General features: G+C 39.3%; 1 protein-coding gene across 1 annotated transcript in view; it reads left to right on the forward strand.

Annotated features, from left to right (window-relative positions):
* The window catches only part of RMI1 (RecQ mediated genome instability 1), an 84,368-nt gene extending 75,863 nt beyond the window's left edge, over positions 1–8,505 (forward strand). Inside the window, exon 3 of the transcript XR_007462054.1 lies at positions 8,346–8,505. The gene's annotated coding sequence lies outside the window, so the exon portion shown is untranslated. The remainder of the gene's footprint in view (positions 1–8,345) is intronic.
* Positions 8,506–21,882: the final 13,377 nt, after the last annotated feature.

Consider the following 21,882-nt stretch of genomic DNA (forward strand, 5'->3'; position numbering starts at 1 on the left):
GGCTCCTGTTCCTTTCTTGCTCCGAAAGTTACTCCATTAAAAAAAACCCCACAACTTGCAAATGCAGCCCAAGGAGTCTTGGCCTTTGTGGAGGCAGGGTAAAAGCATCTGACTGGGAAGGGCCTACCTGACCTGCATAAATGTGAGTCAGCTTAGAAGAGTGGCTTAAACTACAGCTTTGGCATAACACACATTTGGCGTTGAATCCTGGATTTACAACTCACTAAAGGTGAGGCTGAGACTAAGCTGCTACTTCTCTGAACCTCAATTTCCTCCTCTGTAAAATAGGATAATAATGTTTACTCACTTCCTTTTCTGGGTGATTGTAGAGACCAACTGATGTAATCTGAAGGAAAAAAATGCCTGGTACAGGCAGTAGGTACACAGCAAATGCTAGCTTTTTATTATTCTCAGATTGTGTTGTGGGTGTCAAAAGAGTTCTCACCTTGGTTCTGTCTAATGGGGTGCAAGCAGGGACAAAATCATGAGCATTACCTTTCTTGGATGGGCAAAGGAGTCATCATGTTTTTCCTGTTGAAACTAAATCAGTCCCTTAATTCAAATGTTACCAGAACTAACAATGGTCTACTTTTTTAGCAACTGCCATGACATTCAGAATAACTTTTAATTGTCTCTTTCTTTAAAACAAAAAATTCACATAAGCAAATGCTCCTATTTCAAGGAAATCCTTCAAGGGACTTTAATTGACACATGTAAATGCTGTAGTTCAATTTGCATTTAAATAGGCATTCTTAATATTTCTTTTTAAATGGGCTTTATTTCTGTCTTATAAAACTAAAAATTGATTTCTTCTTTTTAGCAAAATGGGTGCTTACTAGGGTTCATGGTTAAGAGATGTGGTGCAGCTGTTCTTTTATTTTTCCCACTCAGTGTGGAAATAGCCTTACCAGAGCAAGGCAGAGTGAACAATAGAAATAGTATTTTTTTAAAATGTGCTTCTGCAAGGGATTGATCAGTAGTTTAGCAAAAATTGACATCAGCATGACATTCTCTCCATAAACGCACAAGGCTGCACAGAAAAATCTACCCTATTTAACAAGTACAGTCAATCTTCCCTCCCTGATTTCTCCTTGATGTCACAGTGACTCTCTTAAAATGCACTGCAGGGATAATCTTTCTTTGCCTTTCCTCCCTCTAAACGGGGATGGGAGTGTTCCCTGAAAAAGACTTTGGTAATGGAGTTTGGGAGGTAGAATTCTCATCTGGAACTTATTACTAAAGTAACTCTTGAACAGGTGTTTGGCACATGTTCCCAGGCTCCTAAGAAGGGAATTAAAGTGTGTAGTTTGGAATTTATTGAGGTCCCTTATTCAAGTGTGACCCAACTATTAGGTCTGTGGCAGGAAATACTAGGGGCTTGCCCAAATCCACGTTTTCCTTTCCATTCTGGGCACATAGCTGGACTACATTTCCCTGCCTGCCTTGTAGTTGGGTGTGGTCACATGCCTAAGTTTTACCCAAAATTGATATGTCCTATTTCCAGATTTAGTCCATGTAAGCTTCCCACAGGGTCTTTGCTCTTTTCTCCTACTGGCTGGTTAGAGCTAGGTGACTCCTAGGGCAACCTTGGAAGCCATGGGTTCAAGATGGCAGTGTCTCCATCAGGTTGGGTTCTCTGAATGACTGTTATGCCAACCTGTTCACTTGCTCAGTACTGTTTTGTGAGCAAGAAATAAACTTCCATTGACGTTGAGGCATTATACATTTAAGGGTTTATTTGCTACAGCAGTTAACCCATCATAACTATAACTTACTCTTTTTCTACAGTTTAAGTTCTTGTGTACATTTTAACAGGGTATGAGGTATGAGTTCTTCTGACAACGAACCAGGACTCCTCAAGCATCTGGCGTAACTCTTAGTCCTCACACATCCCCTTTCTTGGGAAGGTGAAGTCTAGCTTATTGTCCAGAAATGCTAAAATAGTTCTCTCTCAGAATGTCTGGCATTCCCATCCCACCAAATCACTTTAAGGACTTTTCTCTGCTTGAAAATAGTTGCAATTTATTCAACCACCCATTCATTTTACCACTTGATGAATAAATCACCCATTCATTTGATTATCTGTTCTCAAAAATGTTCTAGACAGGGAAGGCAATTTACAAGATGAATAAAATGCAACAAAATGGCCTACCCAAACCAGGAGTGAAATAAGAGAGGAAAATAAAGGTAGAATCAACAAAGTAGAGCCAGGAAAATAGCTAACATACTTAACAAACATGAACATAGTTCATTTTGTTAGCCCCTGCCCTCTCTGCCACCTTCCTCCTGAAGCTGCTCCTGGCTGCTTTCTCTTACCTCCTTCTCATAAATCCTCATTTCTTGGGAGACCATTTCTTTAAACATTTCCTGGTGGCCCCAAGTTTCCATCTGCTCCTATGGGATCTTTGATGACTTCTTATTCCCTTAAATTTCATTTAGGCAGTCAATTTGACGTGGGAAGACTTAACTTGGGAAGTCATTCTTATCACTTATGAGGCTGAGTATTTTTTCATATAATGTACTTATTTTCCATTTACATTTTTTCATTTTGTGAGTTTTTTAAAAAAGTTTGTTTGTTTGTTTATTTATTTATTTAGAGAGTGAGAGCATGAGTGGAGTAGGGGCAGAGAGAGAGAGAGGGAGGGAGAGAGAATTCCAAGCAGGCTTCATGCTGTCAATGAAAAGCCACATGTGGGGCTCAAATTCATGAACTGTGAGATCATGGCCAAGCCAAGATCAAGAGTCAGACACTTAACTGACTGAGCCACCCAGACACCCCCTGTTGTGAGTTTTTAATTCTATTACTGATTTTTCTATTGGGTTTCCTTTTTTTAAAATTGATGTTTAAGAGTTCTTTGTATGTGAACAATATTAATCACATTTTTAATATTTATGTTATGAATATTTTCCCCAGTCTGCTTTTTGTCTTGAAAAATATGTATGCAAATTATATATTTTGAATTTGTTCCCTTTTCTTTAAGTCTTTAGTTTTTTGAGCATTTATAGATTAACTGCAAAACTGAGGGGAAGATACAGAGGTTTCCCATAAGTCCCCTACCCCCCATACATGCATTGTCTCCACCATTACCAAAGTGGTACATTTATTACACTGATGAGCCTACACAATGATGAGTGACACATCATTTTAACCCAAAGTCCATGGTTTACATTAAGGTTTACTCTTGGTGTTGTACATTCTATGGGTTTTGATAAATGTGTAATGACATGTATCCATCATTTTATTATCATAGAGTATTTTCACTGCCCTAAAAATTCTCTGTGCTCTGCCTAGTCATCCCACCTCTCCTAATGCCTTGTAACCACTGAGCTTTTTACTGCCTCCACAGTTTTGCCTTTTCTAGAATGTCAAATAGTTGGAATCATACAACGTGTAGCCTTCTCAGACTGGCTTCTGTCTCTTATGAATATGCATTTAAAATTCCTCCATGTCTTTTCATGGCTTGGTAGCTCACTTCTTTTAGTCCTGAGTAATATTCTGCTGTCTGGATGTACCAGTTTATTTATCCACTCACCTACTGAAGAACGTCTTGGTTGCTTCCAAGTTTTGGCAATTAAGAATAAAGCTGCTATAAACATCCATGTGCTGATTTTTGTGTGAACATATTTTCAGCACTTTTGGGTAAACACCAAGGAGAATGATTGCTAGATCATATGGTAAAAGTATGTTTAGTTTTATAAGAAACTGCCGAACTGTCTTCCAAAGTGACTGTACCATTTTGCATTTTTACCAGCAATGTATGAGAGTTTCTGTACTCTAATCCTTGCCAGCATTTGGCGTTGTCAGTATTCTGGACTTTGTCCATTCTAATAGATATGTAGTGGTATCTCACTGTTTTAAATTTGCATTTCCCTAATGTCATCTTTTCATATGCTTATTTGTCATCTATACATTTTCTTTGGTGAGATGTCTGTTAAAGTCTTTGGCCCATTTTTTAATTGGGTTGTTTGTTTTATGCTACTGAATTTTAAATGTTCTTTGTATATTTGGGTAAGTCCTTTATCAGATGTATCTTTTGCAAATATTTTCTCCAGACTGTAGCTTGTCTTTTCATTTTCTTGACATTGTCTTTTGCAGAACAGACGTTTTCAATTTTAAAGAAATCCAGCTATCTATTATTTCTTTCACAGATTGTGCCTTTGGTGTTGTATCTGAAAAGGCATCATTGTATCCAAGGTCATCTAGGTTTTCTCCTCTGTTATCTTCTCGGGGTATTATAGTTTTGCATTTTACATTTAGGTTTCTGACCTGTTTTAAGTTAATTTTTGAGCAGCGTGCAAAGTCTGTGTGTAGGTTCATTTTTTGTTTGTTTGGTTTGCAAGTGGATATCCAGTTTTTCTAGCACCATTTGTTGAAAAGCCTATCTTTGCTTCATTGTATTGCCTTCTCTCTTTCTCAAAGATCAGTTGAGTATAGTTATGTGGCCTATTTCTGGACCTCTATTCTGTTTCATTAATCGATTTGTCTATTCCTTTGCCAATACCACACTGTTTTGATTACTGTAGCTTTATAGTCAGTCTTGAAGTTGGGTAGTGTCCGTTCTTTAACTTTTCTTTTCTATATTGAGTTGGCTATTCTGAATCTTTTGCCTCTTAATATAAAATTTGGAATTCTTTTCTTTTGCCCTCTATAGATAGGATATTTTTGTTCCCTCTGGCTTCTTTCAGGACTCTTTTTTTTTTCTTTTACGATTTTAGTTTTAAGTAATCTCTACACCCAACGTGGGACTCAAACTCATGACCCAGAGATCAAGAGTTGCATGCTCCACAGACTGAGCCAGCCAGGTGCCCCGTAGGTCTTTTTCTTTAACTTTGATTTTCTGTAGTTTGATTTGGGCTGGGGCTGAATATTTCTCTTTCCCCAGGAAAGAGATGATAATACTACAGACTAGATTCTGGTTAAGTTTGTCCTGGTTAAGCAGGCCTTGTTGAGAAAAATAGAGTATTCCCATCTGTTTCAAATGGTTTCTTTTTCCTTTCCCCTACCGGAAGCATGAGTAGATTTCTCTTTGATATTTACTGTGAGAATCTGGTCGAACTCCTGGAGGTAAATCTCACAAAACCGTGGGAGTAACTCCTATGACTGTCCCCTGATATTTTACCCTTGCACACTGAATATGCAGCAATTTGCCAATCACAGTTCAGATTTTCTTACTTTGGCACTGTTTCCTGGGATGATTTCCCCTTGTAAGCCTGCTCTGTTAAGCCATGACTCCTTGTGTTCACCTGTTTGGGTCTCCAATCTTGGGGACAGTGGTTTGCTCTTTGTCATCACCTCTCTTAGGGATCTTATAAGAGTTATTATTCTTTCAGTTTGTTGTGCTTTTTACTTGTTAAGATAGAGTGGTGACTTCCGAATGCCTTACATGCAGAACTAAAAACCAGAAGTCAAGTTATTATTTTTTACTTTCTAAAAAATTCCATCACCATTCTTATTTGTACAGGTGATATATATATATACCTATGGAAATTAAAAGAATACAATTATATAAGGAAAATATTCCCTTTTAACCTTCTTTCCTGTGTTGTCATTTCACTTCCCTCCTTGGGGGGAGAAACACTTATCTCACAGGTTGGCATGTATCTATTGAGATATTTAATTTTCGTCTACGGCCATACCACCCTGAACACGCCTGATCTCGTCTGATCTCGGAAGCTAAGCAGGGTCGGGCCTGGTTAGTACTTGGATGGGAGATATTTAATTTTCTATCCATTTACATGTATTTATTTATTAATTTACTTATTATTTTAGAGAGAGAGAGCACACACAAGTGGAAGAGAGGGCCATGGGGCAGAGAGAGAGAGAGAGAGAGAGAGAGAGAGAGAGTGAGAGAGAGAATCTTTAGCTGGCTCAATACTCAGGGTGGGCTCCGATGCGGGGCTCAATCCCATGACCCTGGGATCATGATCTGAGCTGAAATCAAATATTGGATGCTCAACTGACTGAGCCACTCAGGCACCCCATCTCTACACTTAGAATAGGAATTACATATTTATATGTGCAAAAAGAGGATCGTGCTGTATATATTATCCTGTGACTTACTTTTTCATTTAGTATATGTTTGGAGAGCTTTCCATGTTGTATATCTAGATCGCCCTAAAAAATTGCTGCACAATATTCCATTACACTTATCCTTTTATCTGTTGCTACTTAGGTTGTTTTTAATCTGTTGTTATTATAAGTGATACTATAAAACATTCTTCATTCTACTTTGAACATTTTGGGAAGCATTTCTATAAGGTAGATATCGAGAAGAAAAATTGATGGGTATTTTAAACATTAAAAAAATTTTTTTTTACAAATCTGATGGGTAAAAAAGTGTCCACTTGTTGTTTTAACATACATTTCATTGATTCCTAGTGAGATTGAGCATTTTTCATATATTTATTGGCCATTTGTAACTTTTGTTATTCTGGAATATTGACCTTTTCACTATATGTTGTAAATATTTTCTTTCTATTTCTTTGCTTATGGTGTCTTTTATGCTTAGGTTTTTCTGTTTTATGAAGTCAAGTCTGCCAATTTTTCTTTTTTTTCCACTTTTTTGGCTTAAGAAAATTTTCCTTGCCATAAGATTCCAAATATACCCTCCTAGTTTTCTTCTGAATAAAAATGTATAAACGAGGCAGAAATGGCTAGCTGTTCAGCAAACTCTTTCCCTTTTCCTCCTGGGCACCCAGCCAGACTATATCCCAACCTTCCTTATGACTGGGTGTGGCCATGCTATTGAGATCTGAGATCTGACTAATGGAATGTGGACAGAGACAAATTACCATCTTCTGGGACTTACCTGTGTGATCTTTTATGCTCTTTTTATCTTTTGGTTGACTGTAATGGATACACCCCCAGGGAGAAATGGGGAGCTGTGTATTGAAGGCAGTGGAACCACAATATGGAAGGTGCCTGGAACTGAATCACTCCTTGAAAAAGAGCTATTTGATCAAAAACACTTGTTCTGACTTTATGTGAATTTCAACCACTGAGATTGGGAATTTTTCTGTCACAGCCACTAATTACCTGAACTAATATATGTTTTTACATATTTCTAATGTTTACTTCTTTAATACACTTGATAAATAACTTATTTTTATGTTTGGTACAAGATAAGGATCTAATTGAGTTTCTCTTCCCCCAAACAGGTAGCCAATATTTATAGATAATTTGTCTTTTTTTTTTTTTTAACCTATTTGAAATGTTACCCTTATCTTGACTGCATCATATACAATTGCCAATTTTCAACCATTTTGACCTCTAAAAACAGCAATTTCCATGAGTCAGTTTAATAATAAATTCCCTTATCTATTCTCACCTATCAATCTAGGTTTCTTTTCTAGTAGCACACTGTTTTAATTAGTGTAGCTTTATAGTGTATTTTACATCAGGTAGGGCAATATGGACTTCAAATCTCTACATTACAGAGTTTTCTCAATTGGGAGTGTGAACGTAAACAGGCAAGATAAAACTTGTTCACAAATAATTAGAAATGTGTGAGTCACAGCTCTGGGGAAGCAAGAGATTTAATGGCCACTGTTTATATCTTTCTAAATTATGGGCATTAAGGGCAATTTACCTACCATGGCATCCTAAACTTTAGGCTGTACCTGATCTCCTATGGTTTCTGTAAGGGAGAAGGAGATCCTGTGGTATATTTATTTATTAATTTTCTGTGTCTTTCCACTAGGGTGTGAGCACCATAAAATTAGGACTTTGCCTTCTTTATTCATTGCAGTTTTTCCCATGCATAGGACAGACCCTGACCTATCACAGACCCTTAATAAATATTTATTGAAAAAAGGAAAGAATGAATATGAGGGCTCTAGCCCTTAATGAAGGTGGTGGTTTACATGTAGCATGTGATACATAAGGTGTATGTCATGGCATAAGGGTGCTTATTTTTTCTGGCCCTTACTATGTTTTCATAGCTGCGTCTACTGAGCCATGCTGATTTGTTATGGAAAAATGGTATATACATACATGGCAGTGATGATTAAAGTGTTCACAAGCATGGCCTTAGAATAAATATTGCAACAAGCACACAAGGTTACTCATTTCAGCATTGTTTGTAGTAGCAAAAGACTGGAAACAGCCTAAATGTAAATTAGTAGGGAAATGGTTAAAAAAGCCAGACAACTATGGCATATTTATACAATAGAATACCATACAGCTGTTTAAAAAGCAAAAACAAGAGAAGAATCAATATGGAAAGATCTCTAGGATAAACTGCATTGTTAAGTAAAAAAAAAAGTGTAGAGCAGACTATATAATACACAACCTTTTGTGGACAAAAGGGGAAGAAATAAAAATACATATTCATGTTTGCTTCCAGATGCAGAAAGAAACTCTAAAGGGATGAAAAGAAATTAATAAAAGGAATTACCTGTTGGAGTGGTGGTAGGAACTGGGGTGAGTGTGATACTTTTCACCGTCTGTTTTTAATGTATTGCTTGATTCTGAAACCATGTGAATATATTACCACTTAAAAACGAAATAAATATAGGATATAAAAAAATAAATGATGAAGATAATGATTATATTTCATCTAAGAAATTTTACCCGCTTGTTGGTACAACAAAGAAATGAAAATTATTTTGGATTTGTACATAGAGGAATCGTACTTAGAGGAATTGGTGTCTCTGGCATTGCCGTTAAGTGTTTGCAGAAATAACACATTAGGCAGTGGTGGCACCATCAGTGGCCACCAGCAGTGGCCACAGCAGCCATATCACGTGGAGATTTCCCTTGTTGGGACCTTCTCATTGAGGAAGTTTTTCTCAATCTGTCAGCTCAGGTTAAAGTGCTTTTGTTCCTCATTTCAGACTGTAAAGTTCATTGCCCATCAAATCATTTTAGCAAAGTTTCTGTTTTGATGCAAAGTTTTCAACCTTCTCCTCTTGGTCCAAGTTGGATCAACTAAATATCTCTTAATAATTTCAAGGCAGTAATAATAATAATTTCCAGAAGAACTAATGTGCGATTTGCCCAAGGCTCACTCATTCGCCCAAATAATTAAATTTGTTAACAAATATGTGGAATTGCAAATATTGGACAGTCTCACTGTCTTGGACGGGTTCAGTCATCTTTCTCATTAATATTAAACATTCTTTCCTATGTGATTGTAAGAGTCATTGTCTTTTAAATTCATATGGTGAACAGAGTTGATAAGGCTTGCTTATGGTGCTTGCTTATTTTAAAAAACCAGATTCATCATTATAAAAAAAAAAGCCATCCTTATCAGAAAGTATTATTCATTATGAACTGTATCAAGAGAATTTATATAAATTCAGCCAATACCTTCTAAATCACAGTGAAAGATTTTAATTTAAAATTGAAGCTACATAATATAGATTCAATAATAATTGTGAAAGTTCTCTGTGAAATGCATCATACAAATGTATGGTATTGTTATTTTTTTTGGCATGCATTGTAAAAAAATTTTTTTAAAAAAGGTAAAAAATGACATGGAAGGTGAATGGGTAATTCAGGCTGGGGAAGATGGATGAAACTAGTTCTAATAAAACACAATCAGCTTTCAGCTAGGCAGAAAGGCCCCACAAATGTTCAGGTTATTAGCTGATACTCACCAACCACTTGGTAATCATGCTTCTAATGAGAGTGAGCACTAATGGCTCAAGGAAATGTGAGTCAAATTATGAAGTTTTATTAAAATGTTTTCTCCATTTGTCTTCAATTATTTAGATCCAATCTAATTTTCCTTCAAAATTAAAGTCTGGGGCTCAAGCTAATTTATGTGACTGAACATTTAAAAATAGATGTCCTCTCTACCTGAATGTAACATCACCGAGAAAGAGTACGGTACGTTTCCACAGCACTGTTGTTGAAACACAACCATTTTTCCCCCCTAAACTTATTCAAATAATGTGCAACGGAACAAGCATAACCAAAGCTTTGTCCCTGAACGCCACAATGTGGAGAGCCTGCAAATGACCCTTTTCTCACCTGCCCCACCTGCTACTACTCTAATTACTTCTCAGTAGCTGTGGCAAACTCCCTTGCACTTTTACTCTGACCCTTTGGCGGTTGGACACAGACAAAGCCAAGAACCAAGGTCAGAGTCTAGGTGAGTGAAACATTCAGTGTCCAGGGGAACAATACAAATTCAGCTTTTTGGATAATCATCACCGAACTGTCCCTAGAGCTGGACTCTCAGGGACCATTCAAGAAATAACCCCTTCCTGGTGTCTGGATGTCGGGAACTTATTTTATTTCAATGTGCAGCCCCTGGATGTCATTCAGCATTGGTCAGGAGCTGGTATGGCTACTTGTGGAAGGATGTGTGTGTGGCGAATAGCTTGCTGTCTTTCCTGGTTGAGGTACCTAATGACCAGCTAGCCTTCCTCACCTTCTCCTTCGTCTTCTGTTCCTTTTCTCTATGGCTCTGATCTTCCTTCCTGCCTTGTCTTTATTTTTCTATACAAAATTTACCTTTCCTTTAAGGCCCCAGTTGTATAGCAACTTGTTCGGAGGGGAAAAAAAAAAACCATTTTGATAGAACTGGCAAGAACTGGTAAGAATTTAATAACTTACTAATGTGAGTGTCCCAGGTTAAAGTAGTTATGAGTGTTTCAGGTGGAGTGACTTTTTCCTCAAGGGTAGGCATTGTCTCATTTGATTGGACAGTAGACATATTTTAAGTCCTAAATGTCTACACTTCTACAGTATGCAGTGATTTCTCAGTTATCTGCATAAGAACGTTGACCAAATGAATCATTTGAAAATATTTGACATTGGAGTCCATGATACATTTTTTTTTCTCCCAAGAGATTAGTTTCCTAATTACTTAATAATAATTTCACTTACTATTACTAATTTGGTTTGGACTTGTATTAAAAAAAAATACTTTTCTAGAATACACACCAAACTGCTTCAAAGGAGAGGCAATCTAGAAATAGTTGGGACATAGGCAGTGGCCAAAGGGAAATGAAAAATGTTCAGAATCAGAAGACTCAACATTCAGTCAAATATTTATTTGTACCTTGCTATATTCCAAAAAAGATGTTGAGATTGAATAGCAGCCATGCTTCATACTGGGGCATTACACCTTCTGAAGCCCAAATGCAAGATTCCAGCTCTTTGTCCAGTGTAGGATTTTGCTGTCTGATAATAACAACAGTAATCATTCTTCAACAGTCTACAGTGTCAAGTACTGTGCTGAATACTTGATATGGTTTATCTTAATCTTCAAATTACTTGCTGCATCATTTTACAGATGAGACTCAGAGAAGTTAATTACTGCGCCCAAAGTCACACAGCTAGTACCTGGCAGAAGCATCAGTTGGAACCCAGATTGTGTGGCTCCGATGCCAGTGTTCCTAACACATTTGCCCTACTGCCTCTGTTTGTGTTGATGAAGATAGCTGTGTAGCTTTTTAGGAAAAAACAACCGGGCATTTTTAAAGTGGATCTCAGAGCCTGAAACAGTGTCCACACTGTGAAGGAAGTAGGTTTTGTTAGTGTCCAAGTATCCTATCTGAGAAAGGGGCTGTATTCATCTTACCAGGACAGTTCTGAGAAAACAAGTAGAACCCCAAGCTTTTAATAATTGTCCAGATTCACTAGTTCCAGACAGGTGTAAGTCTTGAGATCTCTTTATGGCCACATGGTTTTGGCTTGACCAAAGGACCTGGCTGTGGAACTCCTCACCCTGAGTTGTACCTTCTTATTTGCCATTACATTTCTTGTATTATCCCCTGCTAAACGTTCTCCCTCGAATGCAGGTCTTTCATCTGCCATGGGCTGTGCCCTAGCCCTAGGGTGGGAAGTACCAGTTGGTGGGCCTTAAACCCCACACTCTCCATAGGCTCTGCTGTCCAGGTGTAGCCATTGTCACTGTCCTCTTAGTTCAACGTCCTGGCCTTACCTGCCACTTATCCTCCCCAGTTACGGTTGCTGAGAATTTAGTGGTGTTTGAGCCCATCTGTCATCTTTGGTGCAATCTCAACTTAGTGTACCCTCCTAGAGGAAGACTCCTCCACAGGTTCTTTATCTACATCTCTTTTTCCAATCCTGCTGTCTACCCTCCACCACTTTCTTATATCTTAATACAGCCAGAATCAAAGATCAATGAATATTAAGTTTTAGCTTTTAGCAGCTAATATCAATACTTCCTATAGTGGTAAAGTTTTTGGTAGTTACTCAAAATTGTTACATTCAATTATACGCAGTTTTGTTTTTTAATGGGAGAGAAAAAAAACCAGAACCTATAGTAACATGAATCTTGCTAAGCATGCACTCACCCGCCTCATGAAAATTACTTTGCAGAAACAATGCACAGTACCTAAATCATGTCAGTGCAAATCATTACTTTGTCAAGAAGTGGGGACTTAATGCTTGTGTTATTTTAAAATTGTTTTCAGCCTGAGATTGGCATACCTAATTGCTTTTTAAATACACTTGTTAAAGCATCAAGGATATTGCTGATGGTATTTAAACGCCTTTGGGTGGGCTGCTGTCATTAAGAAGCAAGGTTGGCATTTTCTTCTCTAACCTCGAACTTGATGGTTTTAATATCTAAGCTATTAAATTTACACCAGGAGGAACTCTGGCAGATAAATCTTTTACCAAAGCAATTTAAGTAAACAACAAAAATAAAGAAAAGGGTAAAGCATTTAGCTTTCAGATAACATATTCTCCAAGGACAGCCCTCTATTTTTGTGGCATTGTACAGATTTGTTTGAGAGGGAAGATGCTACATTTGGGGTTGACTTTTTGTGGAATCAGCTTCTGAATTCAACCCTGAAGCAAATGTTTTGGCTTCAAGTGTGGTGTTAATGAATCACTGGAGAAATTTCAATGGGAGGTAAAGAGCCTAAATTCTCTTTAATTATTTCTTTTTTGAAGGTCAAAAGTTAACTCCTTTGGGGAAAAAAGAATAAGACTGATTTACTTTGCTTCATTTAAAAATATTGCTTTGGTCTTCTCCTATCCCCAAAATCCAAGGGTCCTTCATTCAGCAAGTATTTATGGGCCATTTATGACATTCTCTGCACCAGGAAGTATAGTGACCATACCCCAGAAAGACACATCCCTGGGAGCTTCTCTGTACCAGTTTGATGATAAGTTAACCAGGAGAAACTTGGGCTGAGACTAACATGTCTTAGGAGAGTTGTAGAAAATAAAAGTATAGAGTTTTTGTTTTCTCTTCTGATATGCATTTCCATGTGGATTCTATTTGCAAATGGTTTCTCATTTCTTTCTGGTAAGATATGCAACAAAGGAGCCCAGGCTGTTTTTAGAGAACTTGCTTGCTTTCTGTTGTTGAAAGAGTCTTATGTGAAGTAAAAGCACTATGCAAGACTAGGACTATTGGTGACAAACAGTGTTATTTCGATAGAGGAAATACGCTATTTTCCCCCTCCGCTGGTATGATGTGCATTTATTAGAGCATGTATCAAATAATTTGGTTTTCCAATACATTATCAGGAATTAGTGAGATTGGTTATGGACTTAATTATGCTTTTCTCAAAAATGTTTTTAGTGTGCTCTCAAACATTTTGAAGTGGACCTTTATTATAGTTACCAAATTGTATGAAAGCGCATTGCCCTCATCACATAAGGGTCACAGGTGGAACATAGCAGGGCTGAAATGAAGGGTAATGGAAAAATCCAGTACTTGTGTTTGCTACTTAAATGTCATGGCTGGGTAAATGGATTTCTGTACTTCCTAGGACTCGGCTTCTAGTACATTAGCCTGGCAAATTAGGGAGGAGAGGTTGCTCTGCAAATTGGCTTGGCGAACCATGTAGTTCATCTTTTTATTGTGCAAAACAGAAAAAATTGCTTCTAATCAATCCACTTCAACTTTTAGTCTAAAAATTATTTACCATCCCATCAGCTGAAAGTACCTATGAAATGGTCTATTTGAATTAACTGAAGGGAAGAGGTATTTGTATCAATAAGCTGATTACAATTATGGGGGCACAGTCTTACTATGGAAGCAATAAAGAGACTGCATGATTATTGAGGTGTCCTTGCCAAATTGATTAATGCTTTTAGGAGAATTAATCTACATTTCAAATATAATTGGACTCTTATTAACTAAATCAGAAATGTACCATTTCATGACTGTTATGCTCAAAAGAGATAGGTTTTCCTCCCAAATAGAACATGATTAATTTTGCACTTTTTGTAATCTTTGCATTTGATTCACATGATTGATCAATCTCTCTGCTTTGTAATAGGATGCGACATTTGGGGGTGCTTAGATGAAAGTTTATTATTCTTAATTTTTTCAAAGCATAAATTAACAGAACTGATGTGAGGTACAGGGAAATTTCCACTTGGCCAATTACCACCCTCAATGATTTAAAAAAGTGAATGAAAGAATTACACTTCTAAATGAAGTGTAATAATGAGTTTGGGGTAGTGCAAATTACAGGAGTAGACACTTTTAAGCTGTGCCTTAGCACAGCTGGCTTTGTTAGGAAAACACCAAGGACCAGGAGGCAGGGTTGCCCGGAAGGAGAGGGAAGGTGGGATGAGCAGAATGGGCAGAGGGGCAGAGGGGCAGAGGGGCAGAGGGGCAGAGGGGCAGAGGGGCAGGATGATGGCAAGGGATTTGTGAGATTCAAGCAGTCTGTGCTGGGTGGGAACTAGGGGACTGTAGGCTGAGAAACCTCGGCCTCATTTGAGAAGAAACTTCACTCACAGCTCCAAATCAGGTGAATTTTGTTTGGCTTCTCAAAAGTCAAAGATTTCTTATGCAGCAGGAGTCCAAATTTCTGAACAAAAAAAATCTTAGGAGAGAAGGACAAAAAGTGTTGAAACAAAAAAAATTTTTTTGATGAGTTCTAATTCTTCTGATAGGTTAGATGAAAATCATCTAAAAATCTTTTAAAGTTTTTTGTTTTTTTTAAGAGTTGATTCTTTAAAGAAAAAACTCCCCTCTTTTAGAGGAATGTTAATTATACAATGGCGGATTAGGTAATATCTACAGATAATGTCATGTCTTAATTCGGATAGAGGTTCAAATTGTAAGCTCCCATTTCAAAAGAATCTCTTTAACCTTTATATATATATATAAAATAGAGCTCCATCAGAGAAGCCTCCCCTTTTGTGTTTTCTCCCTGACTTCCTCGCCTGCCTCCAAATGGGGCCGCTCATGTGCTGGCTTATGCCTACAGAGAGAGGGGAAGGGGCAGCTGGCTTTTGCTTTGATTTGAGCTCCATTCCCCTTTGTCACTCTCCCTCTCGTTACCAGGGCCACATATGTTATTAACACTCAACTAAAGCTTCCTACCTCTTGCAAGTGAGGAGGGTTTAGCTGAAATGGACATTTGTACATTTGGTGCATATGGGGCTGCCCGAGGGGCAGGCAGCCTATTGCTTTAGTTCACCACTCTCCCCAGACGTGCCTCATTAGAAAACTGAAGGGCTAGTATTCAAGAAGAGGGAGAGAAGAAAGGAAAAGGGAGGGATTCCCAGATGCACTGCTTTATGCACCAGACTTGGGGCTCTTGGGTGACCGCAACAGTCTCTGTGAAGGACAGCTGCCTAGAAACTTTTACATGGCGGTTCTGCTACTTGCTGGTTAGACCTGAATGTAGGCTTCCAGGCTTTACTTGGTTCAAGGGCTGTTTATATCTTTAGAATTTAGTTCCAAGTGACAACCTTTCAGGGCTCTGTTCCCTGATTGCAAAGATGAGAAGGCTGCCTGGATGGATGACTTCTTGGGTCCCTTCTAGACCTAACACTTAATGAAGTAATCTTGCAAATATCCCCCACCAATGTATTCAACATACTGAGAAAACATAATCAGGAATAAAAAGGTCGTGAATTCATATAGAATGGAATAGTACATTTTTTTTCTTTAACGTTCTCTTTCTAAGCCTATGTACACACCGAGTTAAAATTTTATTTGTATCCACTTCAGGCCTGCCCAAAGATCTGGTTATCTCTCATCAAACATTTCAGACTAGGCATCCCTCAGGCCAAGGATGTTCTGAGCACATTCATAAATAAACCTGTTTCCCTGTTTTCCACATTAAGAAATGACTGTTCACTCTTCCTTGCTCAAATGTTTTGTTTACTGAGAAGTGGGTGGTGGGGTGGGTGGGTGGATGGTGGAGTGGTATATAGTGTTTCATGGGCAAATGTGTAAAAATATAAAACAAAGATCTTTGTGCTATTCATCTTCTAAGAGAGACTACAGCTAACTTCTGTTTGTTGTGTGACTTTCTTCTTCCCTTTTTTTCCAGAAACAACCTCTGGGGGCAAATGCTCAGGCACTTGTAGAGGTCAGAACCTTGGTGCAGATCATTGAAGAAAGAGTCTAATAATATTTGCCTTGAGAATTAACTCCCCCTCCCACCCCAAGGTTTACATTATTTTGAGCTTATCCTGGGTTAGTTAATTAAAAAATTAGAGGGGCACCTGGGTGGCCTAGTAGGTTAAGCATCCTATTTTGGCTCAGGTCATGATTTTAGGGTTATGGGGCTCTCTGCTGTCAGCATAGGGCCGGCTTGGGATTGATCCTCTGTCCCCCTCTCTCTTTGCCCCTCCCCTACTCATTCTTTTTTTTTTTTTCTCCCTCTCTCTCTCTCAAAAATAAATAAACATTTAGGGGTGCCTGGGTGGCTCAGTCGGTTAAGCGTGGGACTTGGGCTCAGGTCATGATCTCCCAGTTCCGTGAGTTCGAGTGCTGCATGGGGCTCTGTACTGACAGCTCAGAGCCTGGAGCCTGCTCTCTCTCCCTCTCTCTCTGTCTGGCCCTCCACCGCTCTGTCTCTCTTTTTCTGAAAAATGAATAAACTTTAAAAAATTAAAAAAATAAATAAACATTAAAAAAATTAGAGTAGTTACTAAAATTATTGTCTACCTCTGGCTCCCACACTCACTCCATCAAGAGGGAGCCAGGTGGTGGGAGCGTGGTGGATTTGACATTACAGTTGGCCCCAGAGTGCAGAAACTTAGGAGGCAAACTGAAAGTGTCTCTTGGCCGGTGAGATGTGTAAACCTTTAACCAGACAGGAAGCGCAGTGACCTGGGAAATTGACAGCTTGGTTCCCAAGGCGCCCGCACTGGGCAGGTTCCCTGTAAACCCCTCCAAGGAGGGCGACATTCTCTGAGCTTGGAAACCTCCGACCCCTGGATATCACTGGGATCGTGCCGTGCAGTTTCAGGTTCCTGAGGGCAAAACAACGTCTTGAGTCGACGGGTTAGCTTGTATTTTCCTGCCCTTTCTGAGTCCAGGTCAACGCGCCAGCTCTGCCGGCGCACGATGCAGGTTACTCTGGGATGACGCCCGACGGACACTTTCCACCGTGATTCTTAGCTGCCGCGGCCCAAAAAGAGAAGTGGCCTTGACGGCATGCACGATGGGGACCCTTGTGCAATTCCCTTCCCCGCCTTCTTCTGACGTTAGGGACAGGGAAGAAGGAGAGAGAAGCGTCTGCCTACCCAGCCCCTTTCTTAGGTTTAAAAAAATGCTTTTGTATAGCGAATGAAGACCGGGTGTGGGGTTGGGTTTGCGGCAGGCGCGGAGGAAGGAGATCGGGCTTGTTTAGGAAGCTATGACAACCCGAGATTTCCCGAAGAGCGCTCTTGGCGCGCCTTTTTGGAAAGCCCGTCCGGAGCCCTCCTCCCCTTTTTTGTTCCGTTGACACAGTTTTAGATGTTTTTTTGTGTGGTTTTAGAAGAGGGACAAAACCACAGCAAAACCCACATATAAAGTATAAGTACATACATCACACGGCATGTTAAATTGAGTTAAAAACGGGATAAAGAATTTCAAGTTTCACGATGGCAGCACTTGCGGGATTTTAACCTAATATTTATCCTAACAAAATGCTGTGATGCTCGCTGGGGGTGGTTTCGCTTTTGAAAAAATTCCTTTTTCCATTTGGTAGGAGATTTCTCAGTGTTTATGAATGAGCTGGATGCTGAGGTTGGAAAACTATGGTGAATTTTAAATAATGCAACATTTTATCATATGTTTGGAACTAATGAAAACTTATAGTATACGTATATGTATATGTGCATCTATCCGTATGAATAAATAAAATCTTAGAATTCTAGACTGTTAGGACTAACAGTGGCCTTTGTCCCCAAAGAGCAGCCCGATTCACTCACTTGACAGATGGGCTGATCTCACAGAGCAATTCTTTGTCTTCTTGCGGAGAAGTAGTGCATTTCTGTTCCTTTGCAGTGGAGTGTTTTCTTAGAATTATTTCATGTCAGATTACTTTGATGACATGCCATATAGTGCTTAACTATATGCTTCAACTCATATTTTTTGAGAACTGAGAATTACTTTTAACCTCCACATTTCTGTTTTCCAAAGACACACATACACGCCCCAAACATAATCCTGGGCTCAGATTTTGTTTACGGGCACTGTTAGTGAAACAGGTGCAATGAATTTTCTAGTTTAAGTGTTCTTTTATTCCTGTCCTTACCCTGTATCCCAAGACAGGAGACACTGGAGCTGGGTCGGCTACCGGCTCTTTCCCTGTCTATGAGGCATTCCAGAATATATGGGTTTGTGATGGTGGCAGTGGGAAGGGGCTATTTAATGAGAGGAAATCCAGAGTGAGTGGAAAGCCTTTCTGAGAAGGTTTCTCATTTCTCTGCAATTGCTGAGCAAGCACCGGCTTCCATTTCTGCCTCAGACTCTGGGGACCACAAAGAGCTTTTTTGGGAACGGCATCTCTAGTGCATGCACTCATATTTCTGCAGGTATTATAAAGATATGGTCATGCTGAGATTTATACACATGTCAGGGAAGACAGTGAGCACTCAGAATTCCTAAATAGGATTAAATTTTTTAAATACCATTCAGCTCCTCTTTTTTTTTTTAAACTCTTTTTTTTAAATTTTTTTTAACGTTTATTTATTTTTGAGACAGAGAGAGACAGAGCATGAATGGGGGAGGGTCAGAGAGAGAGGGAGACACAGAATCTGAAACAGGCTCCAGGCTCTGAGTGGTCAGCACAGAGCCTGACGCGGGGCTCGAACTCACGGACCGCGAGATCATGACCTGAGCTGAAGTCGGACGCTCAACCGACTGAGCCACCCAGGTGCCCCCCCCCCCCCTTTTTTTTTAAACTCTTATGCCAGTGGATATAGCTGTAGGGTCAAGTACTCCTTGCTTTCTGGTGCAACTCCTGTGACTGTCAGGAATAATGATGGTGCAACTTACTGAGTATATGTTCTGTTCCGGACATGGTCCTAAGTCCTTTATATACATTATTTCATTTAATATTTACAACAATCCTCTGAGGCAGGTAACTTTATTTACAAATGAACAAACCAAGATTCAGAGAGGTGAAAAGGTTGCCCAAATCCCATGGGAAATAAGAATCAGAACTGGGAATCAGATGTGTTTCTGACTCCTGAAACTGAGTTCTCAATCTTTGTGGAATCATTCAATTCCAGCTTTCACTTACTTTGTCATTTTAGAGCAATAGCTGTTAGTTCTCAATTGTGTTCTAAGACGATTTCTTCTTGTTTTGAGATGGCTCTAACATTCGAAGAAGAACAATTTCTTTTCATAATAATAACAGACATTTGCTTAGTACTTAGTTTCCAAAACCCTGTTCCACACTTGTTTTCAGTAATCCTGATGTCCGTCCTGCGAGGCCATGTGTAAAAAAGATGATCCTTGGACTACCAGCATCAGGTTTAGAATTTAGAAGCAGGGTGGTAGTTTAAAATGCAGATTTCTGGATTCCTTGTGGACTGGGATGAGAAATCGGTACTCAGATGAGATTCAGGAAACTGCCTTTTAATAAGCTCTTCAAGCAAACGAATAATTAGAGAAACATGAATTTTGGAAGGAAACCTTGATTTCTATCCCAGTTTTAACTCTTTTTAATTGTATGACCCTTAGGCAAGCTGTTTATAGAGCTGTAGTGAAGATTAAATTAGATTGTGTGTGTCGAAACAGTAATGTTTAAGAGCGCTAATAGTGATAAAAGCTAAGAGTGTTTTTGAGCACTTGCTATGTGCCACATGCTGAACTGGAAACTTTGCACATATCAGCACCCACATTAGGCAGGGCTGTCATTATTCCTGATTTACAGAAGAGGAGGCAGAAGCCTGAGCCAGGATTTGGTGTCAGGGGATCTGGCCCTAGGGCTTTGCCCTTAACCTCTGTACCTGCTGTCTCTCATAGTAGGTATTTAATGACTATTACTTCCCTTTGGACCATCTTATAAAGGCAACAGCAACAAAAGCTGATAAAAATACTGGAGGGGAAACAATAAGAGCCTTTTTCTTTTGACCCAGAACATGTAAGTAAACAGTATATGGTACATTTCTTTTTAAGATTATTCGTTCATGCGGTGCCTGGGTGGCTCAAACAGATACCTCAGATCCTGGACTGAACTGAATGAATAATCTTTTTTTTTAATTTTTTTTTTTTATGTTGTATTTATTTTTGAGACAGAGAGAGACAGAGCATGAACGGGGGAGGGGCAGAGAGAGAGGGAAACACAGAATCGGAAGCAGGCTCCAGGCTCTGAGCCATCAGCCCAGAGCCCGACGTGGGGCTCGAACTCACGGACCGCGAGATCGTGACCTGAGCTGAAGTCGGACGCTTAACCGACTGAGCCACCCAGGCGCCCCAATCTTTTTTTTTTTTTTTTTAAAGCTTATTTATTTATTTTGAGAGAGAGAAAGAGAGACGGAGGCAATGTGAGCTGGGAAGGGGCAGAGAGAGAGGGACAATCCCAAGCAGGCTCTGCACTGTCAGCACACAGCCCCATGCAAGGCTCAAACTCACGAAACTGTGAAATCATGACCTGAGCCGAAACCAAGAGTCAGATGCTTAACCGACTGAGCCACCCAGGTGCCCCATATTAAATTATTTTTTTAGCCAATATTGTTTGCAAAGCACTGGGAGACAGCTGGTCTCTTCTCTACCAGGTAAGGTGCTGGAAAAACTTTACTCTTGCCCCGCGGGTGTGTCAGGAAAAGAGGTTCTCACCTCCCTTTGTGTCCAGAGGGATGGCTGTGTGTTGTGGCAATCACAAGGTGAGAATCCAGGGGTGTGAGTGCTGGAGTAGCTTCCATAAATGAAGATGCTCTGCTATTCATTTTCTCTGTGGGGGATGAGAAACGGCAGACTTGCTCCACTGAAAACAGCTTTGATCAAACCCACTTGGGCATTCTTTCATATTAAGAGCCACACATTCTGGGAAGTAGAACGGATACAGATTTAAATATAAATCTCATCTAAAAGCTATTTCAGGAGAACTGTGTCACAAATATTTCTATTTATTTCCCTATATGTGTCTCTTTTCTTAGAACCAGAACTTTCAGCTAGGTTTTATAGGGAATGCTCCAGGTGCCCCAAAAAGAACACTGGAGCCTTGGCAATTGGATAATTTCCTCTGCCTTCCTTCTCCTGCTGGAGGTTTATTTTATAAATCTGAGTGAGAGAGCAGAAGCAGCAGGAGAGGCTATGAGATTTATATTAGAAAAGCTTCAAAAAGGAGAAGTTTTTGTTTGGGATTTGAGAGCAGCCATTTATGGGGAGGATGTGACAGAAATGGGGAGAACAGATATTAAAGATGTTTTGCTATGTGTAAGAATTTACTCTCCTTCATTCCTGGGACCTTTAGTCTTTTGGATAAAAACCATCAAGATTTTAGTTGTTTTTTTTTTGTTGTTTGTTTTTTGTTTGTTTTTTTGTTTTTAATGAACTGCGTTTCTGAGAATGTGTCTCTATGAAGCACTGAATGGGGACCCAGAGTGTCCTTGGGTTGTACGAGCATAATTTTACTTGAGCTTCGGAAAAGGGAGCATTTATCAGTCTTTTAGAATTCAGTAATCACTGATGAGGTTTAAAAGAGGTGGTTGTGCAAAAGAGAAGGGGAAAGGACATAATCCGGAAGCTTGTAGGA

Source organism: Panthera uncia, chromosome D4, assembly GCF_023721935.1.
Source record: "Panthera uncia isolate 11264 chromosome D4, Puncia_PCG_1.0, whole genome shotgun sequence".
In the NCBI taxonomy this organism is placed as follows: Eukaryota; Metazoa; Chordata; class Mammalia; order Carnivora; family Felidae; genus Panthera; species Panthera uncia.